The 12,876-nt window shown below is 38.3% G+C and overlaps 1 protein-coding gene across 1 annotated transcript in view; it reads right to left on the bottom strand.

Moving 5' to 3' along the window:
- igf2 (insulin like growth factor 2) overlaps positions 1-10,815 on the bottom strand; it is a 41,024-nt gene extending 30,209 nt beyond the window's left edge. Inside the window, exon 1 of the mRNA NM_001113672.1 lies at positions 10,783-10,815. The gene's annotated coding sequence lies outside the window, so the exon portion shown is untranslated. The remainder of the gene's footprint in view (positions 1-10,782) is intronic.
- Between the last annotated feature and the right edge of the window lie 2,061 nt (positions 10,816-12,876).

Here is a 12,876-nt window from a genome sequence, read left to right as displayed (position 1 = left end):
ATTATTGCGCATTCTACTACTAATATTATATTTAATACATTCATAATTTTTATTACATATAATTGTATTATTATATTTCATACATTATATTAAGCATGTAAAAAATAAGCATAAAATAAAATGGGATGTTTAATTTCCAGTTTATAGTTTTTTTTAAAACACTAAATATTTCTAGTGTATTTTTAAATACTAAATATTAAAAATAGAAATAACTGACACATTTGTTCTTGAATTATGGGGACAACAGAATGAAGACAATCAAGGTAGCAAATGTACAAATGGATATATTCAATGACCAAAGGGCTCGATTAAACTGCATGAAAAAAATTGTGTTTATATTATTTAGGAAATTCATTGGCGTATATGGATAATACGGGGATAAAACATGAGAAGGATGTTTCACATGCAATAAAACCTCATAAAAGCTGACAAATGTCAAATATACTCAGTTTAGGTATCCTAATGTTAGAATATAATGAGAGAATATACATGAATTTGTTTTAATTCACTTACTTTTTTGTTAATCTGTAAAAATGTCAATATATTGTAATGAGCGTATCATCCCTGGTCTGTTCTCCATAAAGAGCTGGATGATACAGAATGTACAATTTTTATATATAACAGAGAGAGATTAATAACTTTTTAGTCTTAAATTCTCCATTTCCATTTAGGTATATGGCTGGATAGATTAGATAGAGAGAGAGATAATAGATGATAGATAGATAGATAGATAGATAGATAGATAGATAGATAGATAGATAGATAGATAGATAGAGAGAGCGAGAGAGATGATAGATAGCTAGCTAGATATATAGATAGATAGATAGATAGATAGATAGATAGATAGATAGATAGATAGATAGATAGATAGATAGATAGATAGATAGATAGATAGATAGATAGATAGATAGATAGATAGATAGATAGATAGATAGATAGATAGATAGATAGATAGATAGATAGATAGATAGATAGATAGATAGATAGATAGATAGATAGATAGATAGATAGATAGATAGATAGATAGATAGATAGATAGATAGATAGATAGATAGATAGATAGATAGATAGATAGATAGATAGATAGATAGTAGTAGATAGATGATAGATAGATAGGATAGAATAGATAGATAGATAGATGATAGATAGATAGATAGATAGATAGATAGATAGATGATAGATAGATAGATAGATAGATAGATAGATGATAGATAGATAGATAGATAGATAGATAGATAGATGATAGAAACTTAGTTTGGGTTTTTTTAATACTAAACCCAGTCCCGGTCAGAGCACATAAATGTTCTGGCAGCAGGGGGGGATTGAACGTCTGAAGCGACTGACATGCAGAAGGACTCATTCCATGCTCTCTGTATTATTGATTTCAGCAGAATTTTAACAGGTATACGGACAAACCTGCCTGGGTGTTTCAATAATCTGTATATAGTAAATTCCTACTGCTCTCGGATAGGCATCTAGTTCTTGTTTGCACTTCACTCTAGATAATAGGGTCACACAAATATTAGCCCAGTATTACTGGACCCCCAGTGGCTCTTCAAGTCTTATACTTCTTTGACTGCACAGTCTTGAGAATTCATATGAAGAACCAAATCTCATTCAATAATTCTTTATAGCATGGAAAGCAGCAATCCTATAGATTCCCAATATGTATTTATATATATATATTTGTATCATCATAATTATTAGTATAAAAGCTCGGTATCTATTTAGCTATTTATCTCTCTACAATTTGCATCTATCTCTCTCTATCTATCTATCTATCTATCTATCTATCTATCTATCATTCTCTCTCTCTATCTACAAGTTGCATCTATCTATCTATCTATCTAACTATCTATCTATCTAACTATCTATCTATCTAACTATCTATCTAACTATCTATTTATCTATCTATCTATCTATCTAAGTTGCATCTATATCTATTTATCTATCTATCATTCTCTCTCTCTATCTACAAGTTGCATCTATCTATCTAACTATCTATTTATCTATCTATCTATCATCTATCTATCTATCTATCTATCTATCTATCTATCTATCTATCTATCGTCTATCTATCTCTCTCTCTCTCTCTCTCTCTGTCTTTCTACAAGTTGCATCTATCTATCTATCTATCTATCTATCTATCTATCTATCTATCTCTCTCTCTCTCTCTCTCTCTCTCTCTCTCTCTCTGTCTTTCTACAAGTTGCATCTATCTATCTATCTATCTATCATCTACAAGTTGCATCTATCTCTATCATATATCTATCTATCTCTCTCTCTCTATCTCTTTCTCTCTTTCTATCTACAAGTTGCATCTATCTCTATCATGTATCTATCTATCTATATCTGCCTGCCCATCTGTCAATCAGTCTATGCTAAAATGTTTATTCTACATGTATATTTTAAGTCACAAAGCATTACATAATATATAGTTATTGAATGTGATATAATACTAAATCATAAGTACAAGACATTTTTAAGTGTATAGCTGTATAAATTATTTTCTTAATGTCTTTGAATAAGGCATAGTTTTATTACCAGGGCAAAGCAAGGCAGTACAGGTATGGGATCCGTTATCTGGAAAGCCATTATCCATAAAGCTCTGAATAATGGAAAGGCCATCACCAACAGAATCCATTTCAATCAAATAATTCCATTTTTTACAAATGAATTCCTTTGTCTCTGTAATAATAAAACAGTACCTGTACTTGATCCCAACTAAGATATAATTACCCCTTATTGGGGCAGAACAGCCCTATTGGGTTTATTTAATGGTTAAATGATTCCCTTTTCTCTGTAATAATAAAACAGTATCTGTACTTGATCCCAACTAAGATATAATTACCCCTTATTGGGGCAGAACAGTCCTATTGGGTTTATTTAATGGTTAAATGATTCCCTTTTCTCTGTAATAATAAAACAGTATCTGTACTTGATCCCAACTAAGATATAATTACCCCTTATTGGGGGCAGAACAGCCCTATTGGGTTTATTTAATGGTTAAATGATTCCCTTTTCTCTGTAATAATAAAACAGTATCTGTACTTGATCCCAACTAAGATATAATTACCCCTTATTGGGGCAGAACAGTCCTATTGGGTTTATTTAATGGTTAAATGATTCCCTTTTCTCTGTAATAATAAAACAGTATCTGTACTTGATCCCAACTAAGATATAATTACCCCTTATTGGGGGCAGAACAGCCCTATTGGGTTTATTTAATGGTTAAATGATTCCCTTTTCTCTGTAATAATAAAACAGTACCTGTACTTGATCCCAACTAAGATATAATTACCCCTTATTGGGGGCAGAACAGCCCTATTGGGTTTATTTAATGGTTAAATGATTCCCTTTTCTCTGTAATAATAAAACAGTACCTGTACTTGATCCCAACTAAGATATAATTACCCCTTATTGGGGGCAGAACAGCCCTATTGGGTTTATTTAATGGTTAAATGATTCCCTTTTCTCTGTAATAATAAAACAGTACCTGTACTTGATCCCAACTAAGATATAATTACCCCTTATTGGGGGCAGAACAGTCCTATTGGGTTTATTTAATGGTTAAATGATTCCCTTTTCTCTGTAATAATAAAACAGTACCTGTACTTAATCCCGGCTATGATATAATTACCCCTTATTGGGGGCAGAACAGCCCTATTGGGTTTATTTAATGGTTAAATGATTCCCTTTTCTCTGTAATAATAAAACAGTACCTGTACTTAATCCCGGCTATGATATAATTACCCCTTATTGGGGGCAGAACCAGGAGAAGCCTAGGGTCCCAGTTTAGTCATTTAGTGTCCCTCCCGGCCATGATTTGAGCTTGCATTGTCCTTTAATCAGCATCTAACAATGGTACTGACTCTTGTTGGTTCTGTGGTGCTTCCCAGAAGCTCTGATGACTTATCTGTAAGACAATTGCTGCTGAGCTAATAAAAGTGAGTGACCTACACAGAATTTGTAATCCAATTTTGCTGCTATTCATTTAACTTTTTAGGGTAATGGAACATGGGGAGATTTATCATCTCAGCAGTTTAGAGCTCCAAGAGTTCGGCATAAAATGATAGATAATAAAAAATCCCCCCCATTTAAACAGAATGGTGCTACAATGGAGTTCCTGTCTAGTGACAGAAGTGAAACACTGATAAATGAAAAGAAGCATAGAAAGTATTCTGGAAGTATAGTGAGTATTCACAATGGAAGGGAATACTAGGTGATACAGGGGACCCATTGCAATGTACATATAGGTAGAAAACCTTAAGGATTTATTACAAAACATTTGGATGGCGTCACAATGAAAAAAATAGGACACTTAGTTCTGCGTGACCGGGCTCGGCAGTGTTTAAAATAAGACGAAGCAATTTTAAGTCCAGAGTTCAACGTTAGAAACCGCTGAGTATTCATTGGAATTTAAACTCCACAGCGAAGAGAATATGGGCCGGTGCTATAGTTTAAGCAATGATGTGCTCAATACAATCTGCAATATGCTGGGAATTTACCCTAAATCCCTACTGTATTACACAACTTTCTGATAATTTATTTCTGTCATGGACAAACCGTAGCCACTCCCAAATTCTATAGGAAGAGACTGGGATCCTAGTGACACTTGTTGTGTTGCCTCCAAGTAGTGGGATTCAAGCAAGAGGTGGTCCTTGTTGGGCCGCACTCTTATCTGATTGCTCCACAACCAGTGTCGGTCTGGGACCCTAGAGCCAACCAGAAACCCTTAGACCCTAGGCCCACTCTCCAAACTATTTTTTCTCCTTTCCTCTTTTTTCCTCTTTATTCTCCTAGTCTCTTTTATTTACATGCTAGTATCTATCCTTCCATCTAATTCTCCTCTTCATTCCCATTCACAAATAGGGAATGACCATGAAGCAGGCCAAATGGTCAGGAGCAGGAGGGCCCACTGACACCTGGGCCCACCGGGAGTTTTCCTGGTATCCTGGTGGGCCAGTCCGACACCATCCACAGCCTGTTTGGCACTGCTCCCTATCCTCATTTAGCCTATGGCTACAACAGGAGGGCACTATGGGGCTACCATGAAAGGAGTGCTTCACAGGGAGAAGGTTGGGTGTAGGGGCAAAGTCCCTATGTATTGTAAAGGCAAGCTCTACTGAATTGTGCTTAGTACGGGGGAAAGTTGGGACTGGTGTAGCTTTATGGTATCTCTTCATAAACTTTATGCTCAAACTTTATGCTCAAAGGTTGGCCTTGCAATGCAGTATTCCATTTACTCTCCAGCCAACAAGGACATCACCAAAGCCACTAGGTCACACACTCCAATTAGTTATTATAGTATGCTAAATTATTGATGCTCCAGTTCCTGTTCAAGAAGGCCAGTTTCAACCACCACAGAAGAGTTGTCCCACAAAAAGTTTAGGGAAGAGTTTGGCTGATCAGTGTAGGCAAGGAATTTATCTGAGCCTTGAGGAACATTTTTGGGATTAAAATAAATCGTTTGAACCATCTGGATAAGGGTAAAGGCACAAGGAACGTTTTGTTGCCGGAGCTTAATCTCCTCCAGTGCAGGTGACAAATGTCGGTAGTTCCCTTCCCACCTGCACTAATGTAAATTGCCGGTGGGAAAACATACATTATGCATGTAGTAGCCCAAAGTACCCCATAGAAGAGGCAATGCATTTGTTTTCCCATCAGTGATTTACATTGGTGCCTGCGGGAAGGGAACTTAAGGGAAATTAAGCACGGGCAATAAAATGTTCCTTGTGCCATTATCCTTATCCAGATGGTTTAAGGTATTTATTTTAATCCGAGAAATGGTCCCCAAGGGTCAGATAAATGCTCATTAATGCCAGGGAGAAGGGATCTATGGATGTGGTGGTGATCTCTGGCAGACTGGGCATGTGTGGGTGTGGTAAGGGCAGTTTGGAGCATGTTTTTCTGCTATAGTTGTTATCTCCCATTCACCCCATTTATAAATGGTGCTGCTATATACAAATGTTACTCTGAATGGTCACACTATGTCCATGACAGTCAGCCAAGTTTGCACCTCCCTCTGTCTAGGACAGTGCTGTCCAACTGGTGGCCCAAGGGCTGCATCCGGCCCGTGGCTGCCCCCTTGTGGGCCCCCCCACCTGTCTGTTTGCTGTGAGTGGCATTGTATCACTGTATGTACTGCCTTATTGTGCCTACATGTACCATACTTTGCCTGCCCTATGCTGCCTGTGTGTACCATACTCTGCCTGCCCTATGCTGCCTGTGTGTGCCATACTATGCCTGCCCTATGCTGCCTGTGTGTGCCATACTCTGCATCCCTAAGGTGTGTAATTATGTGATGGGGTTGCTGTGCTACCCACAGGGGAAGAGGAGCCATATGGATTTAAGGGTATGTCTTAATATGACCTAATATAATTCTTTCACATATGAATGAAGGGGGATATCCCTACAGTGAGCACCAACCATTTGGGTTTTTGCTGCGCTACCACCATTAAAGGAACAGTAACACCAAAAAATGAAAGTGTATAAAAGTAACTAAAATATAATGTGCTGCTGCCCTGCACTGGTAAAAGTTGTGTGTTTACTTCAGAAAGTCTACTATAATTTATATAAATAAGCTGCTATGTAGCCATGGGGGCAGCCATTCAAAGGAGAAAAGGCACAGGCACATAGCAGATAACAGATAAAACACTATTGTATTCTACAGGACTTATCTGTTATCTGCTATGTAACCTGCGCCTTTTCTCCTTTTTTCCAGCTTGAATGGCTGCCCCCATGGCTACACAGCAGCTTATTATATAAATTATAGTAGTGTTACTGTAGCAAACACACCAGTTTTACCAGTGCAGGGCAACAGTGCATTATATTTGTATTACTTTAAAGCTCTTTCATTTTTTTGTGTTACTGTTCCTTTAATGTGGGTATGCTCTTAAAAGCTCTTGCGATAACATGGGTGTGGTCTGAAGTGGGTGCAATTTAAAAAAGGGGAGTGGTCAAAACTGGCTTCCATTATCGTCCCTCCACCATGTAGGCCAGAAAAATTCCGTCCCTCGGTAGCACAGAAGTTGGACAGCACTAGTCTAGGCAAATCTCATATGAAATTTAAATTTTTAGAGTCAATGATCGCCGCTGCTAGAGACATAGAGTTTTTATATTCTAATAATTATGTTTAGTTAATGACTGATGACTAATTATTATAGACGCTGTATAGTCCATTGAGTGTAATCAGATTATTCAATAGAATAAGTTTAATAGATACATAGAGACGCAGTATGAGGGAGATATAACAGATAAAGGAGTCTCCCCTTCAGCACATTACGCACACACATTATTTACACACTCCTCCAGACAGACCCCTACATCTCTTCCCATCCCTCCTATACACATACGGTATACTCCAACACTAAGTGCATGCTGTTAGCCCAGTATATAATAAATCTCATAACCCTCGCACTGTTGTATATTTTGAAGTGCATCAGGAGTATGCATCTGGGTGTCTGTGTTTTGCATGTGTCTTAGCCCATCTATAAACCATATCCTATTCAGCAAATCTGCTACTATTGCTTGTAATCATTTAAGCTATGCAACATGCATTCATATACAGGTATGGGTCCTGATATGCAGAATGCTTGGGACCTGGGGCTCTTTAAGTAGACATTGAGTCTACTAAAAAAGAATTTAAACTTTAAATAAACCCAATAGGATGGTTTTGCCTTCATTATATCTTAGTTAGGATCAAGTACTAAAGATAGGTTCTCTTTTATTATTACAGAGAAAAAGGATCTATAAATGCTGGAGTGAGCCAGAACACTACTTTACGCTTTCAGCTCCCTAACCTCTAAGTTAGTCAGTGACTTTAGGGGGGCCACGTGGGACATAACTGTTCAGTTAGTTTGTGAGCCCTGATTCAAATGCAAAATAACTGCAGTTATGGCTCATATGGCCCTCCCTCGAGCCACTGATTGGTTACTGACTGCTAACAGCTTAGAGAGCTGTAACGGAGGAAGTAGTGTTCTGGCTATTATGTTAGACATCTGCCCACTCCAGCCTTTATAGATTACATTTTTGCCTGACTAACTATATTGAAAACATTCTTTATTTAGTGCAGTCTGTCTATTTTGCTGGCCCCTTGGCTAGTGGCTATTACCTAGGTGTCAAATAAACTTTTTGTTGCTTACTAAATAAGCCTAACTACCTTGTACTCTAAGTGAGTGTGATTGGCAATCTGTGGATTCAGGCAAATGCCAGAGGGGCTGCTGTAAGGAGTCATAGTCAGTCACTATGGGGCTGGTGCAGGGCTATTTGGCCCTCTGTGTATTTGAAATGCCAGGGACCATTTTGAATCCCAGTCCAAACCTGGTCTCCCATAACATTGGCTTTACCATATTCACATAGGTTTTAGGAGCACATTGTCTCATCTTCCTTGGGGAGTGGGGAAATCTCCAAGCAAATGAGTCGGCCTCATCCTTCAGTGCTCCAGATGGTTACCTGTCACACAGCGTTGCTCACCTCTAATTATATTACATTACAGCAAGAAATTACATTGCTTCAGACAAAGTCATTTTCCCATGCTGGTTATAATGGTTGGTTGAGGATGGGCATCACTAAGAACATGAAGCAGCTACTTATTCATTATACATGTAACTGTTTAGCCATTATGGATAGCATGTACACTTATAGAGAATTCTCTTGAATATTCCCCCTGTGTAGATTGTTATTTATTGACAGCATTGCATATTCAATTAATGGCTTCCTACTTACTCATTGCTACGGGCGTCTTCTGTTTATGTTCTCATGCAAAGTGGATATCATTTATGGAGCTATATTGTGGACTCTGTAGCAGGTATACATAAGCTTAATGGCCGTTTCCCTCAAAAATGCCTTTGCTGACAGTTGTAAAGGTATCTGTCTAATGTTCATGTGGTCTGGACTACTGTTGAAAAGGTATGCTTAATATGTGAGGTGTAGGGGGTCTGTCATCTGTATATACAAATAATGGATAATAATAATAATATACTTGAGATAAAGTATGATGTATTTACTTTTACAGAAATGATGTTTGTACTAGGCGATATAGCCCCCTATCTTCTCACTATTTGTAATTGTTGTTTTTGAAAACCTGTGAGAAAGTTAGTTCCACATAAGTGAAGTGCCTAGGTTTCTTGAAAGTGGAACAGTGTTTTAAAGATAAATTACACATAACATAGATCTTGCACAATTAGCAGTTATAGCACTTCCCACACAGAAAAAGACATTAAGCAGAGGAACAGGCAAAGTACTTCATTTTGAGTTTAGTTACCCTTTAGGCTGATGCTTGTAATCAGGTGGAACGCAACAGTGGTCTAATGTCCATATCTGTCTCTCACCATTACCATTTCCCATAGTGATAGATCGGAAATGCTCTAGTGGTGGTTCCGTGGACCCCCTATGAGGAATCACTGTTTTGGCATTTGTGAGCACAGGACAATGGTAAAAATAAGGAAATATAAAGTCAAACCTCTGAGTGCACCATTGCCCTAACAAATCCATTTATGTAATAAATTGGAATACTGCTTATTGGACACCACTTAACCCACTTTCTGCTGTACAACATGGTCCATCAAGTTCCCAAACATCCTAGTTGTGATCCAAAGCAGTAATCCTCAACCAGTCACTCGTAAGTAACATGTTGCTCACCACTCCCTCACTCCCAGTGGCCTCAAAGTAGGTGCCATTTTTAAATATCTGGCTTGGAGACAAGTTTTGGAAGCACAGAGACACAGTTTTACTCCAAGCAGAGCCTCCTCAGATCAGCAGTCCACATGTGGCTACTAAATTGCCAATCGCAGTGCTTATTTGGCCTCCCCAAAGAACATTTTTCATGCTAGTGTGGCTCACCAATACTTTTTACATCTGCGTATGACTCACAAGTAAAAAAAGGTTGGGGATCCCTTATCCAGAGAAATACCAACAAGACTGTGTCACCTCGTTCAATAGCATATCATTATTTTATGCACATATGTACCTGGGGCCAAGTAGGTTGGCATTGCATTAACATAAGTCAATACACTCCTGTAGCTTCTCTGGTATTGCATTATCATTAAGGTTTATCATTAGTTATGTATCTATATTTTTATTTGTATAGCGCTACTTGCATACATAGCTATGTGCAGGTCAAACAATACAGAATAGACAGGAATAACAATACAATAAATAGTGCAGCCATTGATACTACATTGTATTCAGTATATTTGATAAGAATGACCAGCATTTCCCCTGCCCTTACTGCAAATCGTGCTGCCCCTGTGCATATTGGCTGGGGGTCTGTGCTTGTTTTGGGCAATACGTATTGTATACAGTTTATCCTATCCACACACTGCCCTAAGCCCAACATACATTGAGAATTCATTGGCCAAACAGTCAGGGACCTTTGGGCTCATGATATACAGCCATGCCACATGTTATTATGGAAATAAGCCAGAAATGACTGGATAAAGCAGGTTGCAACCTAAAAATGTTCAAACTTGTATTTGAGGGACATCGGTGTAGCCTTAGCTCACTCAGCAGTCATGTGACTAGGAGAGACGTGTTCTATCCAAGAATGCCCCAATATAAAGCAACAGCACAGATCTGCAATGGCCCAGCCATTAATGATCACCAGAGATGTCAGTTAATGACAGTTTATGGTTAAAAGAATAGAAATAGTTGGAAATACATGAATGCAAGGCTGGACAAGCGGCTGCCCTTCCTATGTTGTTCTTGAACTACTGCGAACACCCCCTAAGGCCTCTGGTTTTTAGAAGTTTAGTCACCTTAATAGCCCTGCTTCTTACCTACCTTCTGTTCCCACAGTCCAGGCTAACGGCCAATCATATTCCCATCTGATCACCTCCCTGCTAATTGGTTGGAAGCAGTAGAGTTCAACCAATGAGCACAGAGAGTCCCAAAACACTAAAAGAGAGTGTATATCATGTTTATGTATGGTACTGTATTCATACTGAACTGAACCTCCACATTCAAATATGCAATATGGGAAGGAGACTCTGCAACTAACTGGTAAGGGGCCCTAATGTTTAGCAGTTCAATATAAGTTGTGAAATAGATAGTCTTTCCAGTGTTTTATGGCCATAAAATGGCACTATACCCTCAAAGCTCCTGACAATTTGTTCAGGTGAACAACTATGCTGGACCTTGTGTAGGAGATAACTATACTGGCACAGAACTGTCCCTATGTATATATTATAGATAGATAGATAGATAGATGATAGATAGATAGATAGATAGATAGATAGATAGATAGATAGAAAGATAGATAGATAGATAGATAGATGATAGATAGATAGATAGATAGATAGATGATAGATAGATAGATAGATAGATAGATAGATAGATAGATAGATAGATAGAGGTATAGGACCCATTATCCAGAATGCTCGGGACCAAGGGTATTCCAAATACGGGGTCTTTCCATAATTTGGATCTTCATACCTTAAGTCTACTAAAAAATCAATAAAACATTAATTAAACCCAATAGGATTTTTTTGCATCCAGTAAGGATTATTTATATCTTATTTGGGATCAAATACAAAGCACTGTTTTATTTTTATAGAGAAAAAGGAAGTCAATTTTAAAAATCTGAATTATTTGATTAAAATGGAGTCTATGGAAGACAGGTTTTCCGTAATTCGGAGCTTTCTGGATATTGGGTTTCCGGATAACGGATCCTATACCTGTATATATATATATATATATATAGCTGCATACTCAGCACTTAGGTTGTGCAAAACAGCCACTCTGTGGCCTTGTTGTTTTTCTCCTTTCAGCTTCACTTGTGCCTCAGACTGAATTGTGTGCTAATCTCCCTGTGCGTTTGAAATGCAAATTCATCCGTACAATGCCTGGAATGTCATTGGGAAAAAAGGTTTATTCCTGATATGTATTTTCCAAAAAGTCTACATTCTGTAGGTTGCACGGGCCAGTTATTTCTCAATTCTATGCTCTATTTCAGACGTGGAAGGAAAAATGTAAAGGGAAATGACCCAATAATTAAATAAAATATCCTCAGACTGTTGCATAGAAGATTCCAGATCCCACAGCAAAGGCAATGCATCCCCCCCTCAAAAAACTTTATGAAACTGCTTATCATTAGTAGTGATGAGCGAATCTGTCCCATTCCGCTTCGCCAAAATATTTGCGAATCTTTCAAAAGATTCACCAAACAGCGAAAATGCTGCGCGTCAAAAAAAAATTGTTACCCGCGGCTATTCTTTTGTCACCCGTAGCTATTCTTTTGTCGCGTGGCTGTTCTTTTGTCGGCCGCCGTTATTCTTTTGTCGCCCGCGGCTATTCTTTTGTCGCGCGGCTATTCTTTTGTCGCCCGTGGCTATTCTTTTGTCACCCGCGACTATTCTTTTTTTGACACGCGACTATTCTTTTGATGGGGGCGAGAATTTTTGGACACGCAGCAAATTTTTCCGCGGCCATTTCTTTCATCCATTTCGCGAAACAATCCGCCAATGGCGAAACGTGGAGATTCGCCGCAAATCCATGCCTGGCGAAACGCCCATGGCTAATCATTAGTGCTGCACTGGACCCCATATACCACCAGGCCCCCCAGCAGTCACAGTTATGCCCTCTATAGTTACACCCCAGTCACCAGAAGTTCAGCGGGAAAACTTCAAAAAATTCCACTGCATATAAATGAGTTCATAACCTAAAATAACTGCAGACGGTCATAGTCTGTTGCTTTTCTGAGGGCAACAACAAGACACCGCTAACTTTCGAGTGAATTGTTAACTGTCTTACATGTACATAGGAATGCGTACGTGTGTGTAGCCCTTACTTTCAAGTGAACAAGTTCAAATAATGGATGTTTGTTCCTCGATGATATATGCCATTCCGCCGAGTCTTGGGAAACCATAGTGATATTGA

This window comes from Xenopus tropicalis, chromosome 4 (assembly GCF_000004195.4).
Source record: "Xenopus tropicalis strain Nigerian chromosome 4, UCB_Xtro_10.0, whole genome shotgun sequence".
In the NCBI taxonomy this organism is placed as follows: Eukaryota; Metazoa; Chordata; class Amphibia; order Anura; family Pipidae; genus Xenopus; species Xenopus tropicalis.
This window is presented reverse-complemented; position numbering and strand designations above follow the sequence as displayed.